Source organism: Babylonia areolata, chromosome 18, assembly GCF_041734735.1.
Source record: "Babylonia areolata isolate BAREFJ2019XMU chromosome 18, ASM4173473v1, whole genome shotgun sequence".
NCBI lineage: Eukaryota > Metazoa > Mollusca > Gastropoda > Neogastropoda > Buccinidae > Babylonia > Babylonia areolata.
Window position 1 is genome coordinate 30,032,101 of NC_134893.1, and position 7,500 is coordinate 30,039,600.

Here is a 7,500-nt window from a genome sequence, read left to right on the forward strand (position 1 = left end):
TGGTGCTATGAGAAATGAGCATGACTGCTGAGAGGATTCAGCACAACTGCCATGAGAAATGAGCGCTATGAGAAATGACCACAACTGCTATGAGAATGAACACCACAGCTATGAGAAATGAACACTACTGCTATGAGAAATTAACACAACTGCCATGAGAATGAACACTACAGCTATGAGAACGGGAACACAATTGCTATTAGAAACGAACACTACTGCTATGAGAAATGAACACTACAGCTGTGAGAAATGAACACTACAGCTATGAAAAATGAACACAATTGCCATGAAAAATAACACAACTGCTATGAGAAATGAACAATACTGCCATGAGAAATGAACACTACTGACATGAGAAATTATCACTATTGATATGAGAAATGAACACAGCTGCCATGAAAAATAACACAACTGCTATGAGAAATGAACACTACAGCTATGAGAATGAGAACACAACTGCTATGAGAAATGAAAACTACTGCCATGAGAAATGAACACTACTGTCATGAGAATGAACACTACTGCTATGAGAAATTAACACAACTGCTGTGATAAATGAACACTACAGCTATGAGAAATGAACACTACAGCTATGAAAAATGAACACAATTGCCATTAAAAATAACACAACTGCTATGAGAAATGAACACTACAGCTATGAGAATGAGAACACTACTGCTATGAGAAATGAACACTACTGTCATGAGAATGAACACTACAGCTATGAGAAACGAACACAACTACTATGAGAAATGAACACAACTGCTATGAGAATGAACACCACAGCTATGAGAAATGAACACTACTGCTATGAGAAATTAACACAACTGCCATGAGAATGAACACTACAGCTATGAGAACGGGAACACAATTGCTATGAGAAATGAACACTACTGCTATGAGAAATGAACACTACTGTCATGAGAATGAACACTACAGCTATGAGAAACGAACACAACTACTATGAGAAATGAACACAACTGCTGTGATAAATGAACACTACAGCTATGAGAAATGAACACTACAGCTATGAAAAATGAACACAATTGCCATGAAAAATAACACAACTGCTATGAGAAAGGAACACTACTGCCATGAGAAATGAACACTATTGCTATGAGAAATGAACACAGCTGCCATGAAAAATAACACAACTGCTATGAGAAATCAACACTTCAGCTGTGAGAATGAGAACACAACTGCTATGAGAAATGAACATTACTGCCATGAGAAATGAACGCTACAGCTATGATAAATGAACACAACAACTATGAGAAATTAACACAACTGCCATGAGAATGAAAACTTCTGCTATGAGAATGAGAACACAACTGCTATGGGAAATGACCACAACTTCTATGAGAAATGAACACAATTGCTATGAGAAATGAACACTACAGCTATGAGAATGAGAACACAACTGCTATGAGAAATGAACACAACTGCTATGAGAAATGAACACTACTGACATGAAAAATGAACACTGCTGCTATGAAAAATGAAAACAACTGGTATGAAAATTGACCACAACTGCAATGAAAAATGAACACTACTACTATGAGAAATGAACATCACTGCTATGAGAAATGAACACTACTGCTATGAGAATGAGAACATAACTGCCATGGGAAATGAACACAACAGCTCATGAGTAAATATAGACTTTCGAATAATAAACTCCCTGTTCAATAAGACAGACCAGTAGTAATATCTACACAAGAACGACAGTGTACACTTTGTGATTTGAATGAAACTGGTGATGAATTTTACTATGTATTCATTTGTTCGTTCGCAGTCGTGAAGAATCGCAGGTCGGTAACAGCAAATAAATATTTCCAACACCATCCAAATGTTCTGAAATCTACAAGCCTCGTGAATGCACAACGTAAATCCAAACTTATAAAGATTTGCAATTTTTTTTTTTTCGTGTTACACTGATTCTATTTTCCAGACATAATGTATAAAACTAGGAGCTGCTTTTCATGACCACACTTCACTACAAAATATCTCAACTGTCTTGTTGTATATTTGTTACATGTATGTTTGCTGTATGGATAGTTTGTTTGGTTTCTTGAGTTCCAATGAATGGGACTGTTGCACACTGATTTCCATTACATGTGTTTTTTTGTTTGTTTTTGTTTTTGTTTTGTTTTTGCTGCCCCATCATCTGCACCGTTTCAGTGGCATTACTCCCACGTCGCTCATTTAGATTCCCCCATGCACGGCCACACCCCACAAACAACAGCCCCCATGAATCTGCCGACACTGAAGTCATTGACAGGACTCACCCCAAGCACGGAAGTGGAGGGGTATCGAGACTGAGGTCACCATGAGAGCAGGGCATGAAAGGCCACAGACTTTGAGACTGTTTTCTTTATATTGATGATGATGGAGGAGGAGGATGACGATGACGATGTTGCTATGGAGGTCCTGGCGTTAATCAGGCCCGAGAGATACAGACACTTGCAGTATTGGTCAGGTAATTAGAGCAACACACCCAAAAGACGCATCCTTGAAGTCACGGTGGATGACACTCGACTGTCTGGTCCCAGGCTCTCCATTTAAGCCCACAGCACACTCAACTACCACGGGCCGAAAAACCCACCTCCGCTGGGATTCGAACCGGCGTCCTCCCAGCTGTCAGTCCGCAACGCTAACCACTTTGCCACGACGGCTGGTGATTTCCATTACATGTTATTTGTGTGTTTTTTTCTTAGCTTAAACGCCCCCCACCCCCATCTCCCGGGACCAAAGCTTGAAAAAAAAAACCCACCTGTATACATTAATGAGAACGGCCCGCTCGCCTTCCTGCATTCATGAAACTGAAACTGAAGTGACGTGGCCGCCCCGGAAGGTGAGAAAATCTGAGCGTTTGGGATCGAACCTCATACTTGCCAGAATCCCCACCACTCCACGAGACCTTGAGCTGTGGTCTGGACGACTGTCATTCGGATGAGGCGATAAGCCGAGGTCCCGTGTGCAGCATGCACTTAACGCACGTGAAAGAACCCATGGCAACAAGAGAGTTGTCCAACGTGACAAAATTTCGTGTAGAAATCTACTCTAATATGCATGTGTGTGTGTGTGTGTGTGTGTGTGTGTGTGTGTGTGTGTGTGTGTGTGTGTGTGTGTGTGTGTGTGTGTGTGTGTGTGTGTGTGTGTGTGTGTGTGTGTGTGTATGCGCGCGCGCGCTGCAGCCTAAGACAGAACAGCCTAGAAAACAAATGATAAGCACCTAAAGGCAGTACCCAATACTCAGATAGAAACGAAACGAAAATCTAATCAGTATAGGCCTACTGCTTAAAAGTTAAAGGTGAAAGGTCTTTCAGCCTTTTACAGCCAACGGGACAATATATATATATATATATATATATATATATATATATATATATATATATATACTCTGTCCATGTCTCCGTCCATCTGCTGTGTTAAACTTTCCCAACTGAGTCAGGTCCCCAGTCACCCCGTGGGCGGAGAAAGGAAAATCAAACTGGCGAATTCTGGATCAGTGAGCCCAACGGCTAACCGAATCTGCCACGACGCCACAGCCCCTTCTGATGGGGATCCAAATTCAGAGAGAGAGGGACACACACACACACACACAAACACACACACACACACACACACACATATATATATATATATATATATATATATATATATATAGAGAGAGAGAGAGAGAGAGAGAGAGAGAGAGAATGAATGAATGAATGAATGAATGAATGAATCTTTATTTTCCAACGGTGAAAATATTAGCACTTTGGCCGACTTACACATCTGCCGTTGTTCTAAGAGACACACAAACATGTACGCATATAAATGTAGTTATACTGAATACTTAATACATGTATAATGTACGAGTATAACACAGCGTCAAACTGAGAGACACAACATCGCTCACATCTGTACGGAACGGAAGCGAGTAACACACACACGCACACACCCACACACTAAAACACACACACACACACACACACACACACACACACACACACACACACACACACACACACACCAAGGGAAAAACAACAACAAAACCCTAGCATGAATGCTACACATGAATGATTCAAGTGAAATTAACACAGAAAAGTAACGATAAAATTTTAAACACAGATGTAAGAGACATAAAAGACAGCAAATAAGGCGACGGGTAATAGGAATATGGACAGATAGACACATTATGTGAAAGACAGAGAGAGAGAGAGACAGAGGGGAGAGAGAGACAGAGACAGACAGACAGAGATGTAAAGATATGTCAGTGTGGGGGAAAAAAAAGAGTTGCGTGAGGGTGGTTCACAATTTTTAATACATGTAAGTATACAGAATCGTAGACGTGACCAGACTAGAGTTTGATTTCGTTTGTTTGTGTCCACTTTAGAGAGAAAATCTCTGAAAACAATATTCTATGGCGTGATACGTTATCAACTGATTGACGCATTTCGACATAGTTTGTAAGGATTGTCAGTGACAATATTATACCATATTTTCGGTCTGGCTTTCGGCACGCATGTACTGTCCAAGTTTCTCTTTGAATGTTGTGGTGGAAAAGGGTTCTTTGAGGTGTTTGGGGAGATTGTTCCAGCAGTGCGTGCCGGAATATGCCAAACTCGATTTATAAAGGTCTATTCTTGGCTTTGTCGCATTTCGGGAGTTAGGGTTGCGAGTTTCATAGCAGACAATGGTTTGGTGTAGATAAGTAGGGCATTTACCGAATATAATTTTTTATGCATAAGTACGCACTTATTCAATATTAGGTGCTTTGTCAAGGAAAGAGGTGCTGGCAGTTGATATTGATGACTGCGTGTGTTTCGTAAAACACAATTGTGGTGTTTTTTCAGCACGTCTGTGTACAGAATCTAGTTTTTTCATTTGCACTTCGCTGCAGTTGTCCCAAACGTTTGAAACGTAATTAATTCTAGACATGATGTGAGAATGGAAAAAAAAGAAATAGGAAGCCTCTGGACTGACGACATGTCAGAGAGAGAGAGAGAGAGAGAGAGAGAGAGAGAGAGAGAGAGAGAGAGAGAGAGAGAGAGAGAAGACAAAACAATGTTTTATTTGTTAGGCCTCCGGGCCATAACAAAGGAGTGGGCCACGTACAAAAATATAAAACAATGAATCAAATAGTGTGAACAAAATATATCAATGCGCATGTCACACACACACACACACACACACACACACACACACACACACACACACACACACACACTGTCTCTCTCTCCCTCCTCCCCCCCTCCCTCAAACACATGCACGCGCACAAAAATACACCCACATACACGCTCGCGCGCTTAACACACAGGTCCTGCGACACACATCTGGATTAAGTGGAATGCAAAAATTGAAGCTGACAAGCTGGCAAAACTTACAAAAATTAATAAATTGATTAGAGAGAGAGAGAGAGAGAGAGAGAGAGAGAGAGAAGAGAGAGAGAGAAAGAGAGAGAAGGGGGGTATGGGGGGGATGGAGGGGGGGGGAGGGCAGAGACAGAGATACTAAAAGAACGCCTAACTTTAGTCAGAGACCAAGCTCTGGGCGCTTCACAAACACGGCGTCATTTGCACAAGATTGCCTATAAAGTTAGAGCCGACTGACGGCTGCATTTAAGCGCTATTCATTCATTTCCTGTCATTCACTCAGGTCTCAGACACACGCGCACGACCACACACGTGTATTTGACTGGATTTGATTAATCGATTAATTCATTTGTGCAACGAAATGCACCGTTACGCTGCAATGTAACTCAACACAACGCAGCGCAACACTACGCAACGCGACGGAACGCAACGCAATGCGACGCAACGAAACTCAACGCAACCGACGAAAAGCTAAACCACACAAACATGCAACATCTCACATCGCCACACCGACCACAAAATACACCTGCAACAAAACAAAACCACCCACAAAATACGTCTGAAACAAAACAATTCACAAAATACGCATGAAACAAAAGAAAATAAACCACAAAATACGCGTAAAACAAAACAAACCACAAAATGCGCCTGAAACAAACCAAAAGCAAACCACAAAATACGCGTGAAACAAAACAAAAACAAACCACAAAATACGCCTGAAACAAAGCAAAAACAAACCACAAAATACGCCTGAAACAAAACAAAAGCAAACCACAAAATACGCCTGAAACAAAACAAAAACAAACCACAAAATACGCCTGAAACAAAACAAAAACAAACCACAAAATACGCATGAAACAAAACAAAAACAAACCACAAAATACGTCTGAAACAAAACAAACCACAAAATACGCCTGAAACAAACCAAAATCAAACCACAAAGTACTCCTGAAACAAAGCAAAATCAAACCACAAAATACGCCTGAAACAAAACAAAACAAAACCCCCACAAAATATGCCTGAAACAAAACAAACCACAAAATACGCCTGAAACAAACCAAAAACAAACCACAAAATACGTCCGAAACAAAACAAAAACAAAACAAACCACAAAATACGTCTGAAACAATACAATCCACAAAATACGCCTGAAACAAAACAAACCACAAAATACGCCTGAAACAAACCAAAATCAAACCACAAAATACGCCTGAAACAAAACAAAAACAAACCACAAAATACGTCTGAAACAAAACAAAAACAAAACAAACCACAAAATACGCCTGAAACAAAACAATCCACAAAATACGCCTGAAACAAAAGAAAACAAACCACAAAATACGCCTGAAACAAAACAAAAACAAACCATAAAATACGCCTGAAACAAAACAAAACAAACCACAAAGTACTCCTGAAACAAAGTAAAAACAAACCATAAAATACGCCTGAAACAAAACAAAACAAACCACAAAGTACGCCTGAAACAAAGTAAAAACAAACCACAAAATACGCCTGAAACAAAACAATGCACAAAATACGCCTGAAACAAAAGAAAACAAACCACAAAATACGTCTGAAACAAAACAAACCATAAAATACGCCTGAAACAAACCAAAAACTAACCACAAAATACGCCTGAAACAAATAAAAAACAAACCACAAAATACGCCTGAAACAAAAAAAACAAACCACAAAATACGCCTGAAACAAAAACAAACCCACAAAATACGCCTAAAACAAACCAAAACACAAAATACGTCTGAAACAAAAGAAAAGAAAACAAAGCACAAAATACACCTGAAACAAAACTAAGCAAAACAAACGAAAACAAACAAAACAAAACCAAACAAAACAAACAAACAACAACCCCTAAATAGTCTTCCACCACTACTGCACCAAATGCAAAACAAAAACATCACTCACACAGAGACACAAACAGGCAGACACACACACATACACACACACTTTCTCTCTCTCTCTCTCTCTCTCTCTCTCTCTCTCTCTCTGTGGTATGGTACTTGTGGTGACATAAGAATTAACCCTATCACCCCCTTGTCAATAGACCTATGCAGGTAATGACAATGAAATATCAAAGCGTCAAAGCGTCTCTCTCTCTCTCTCTCTCTCTCTCTCTCTGCAC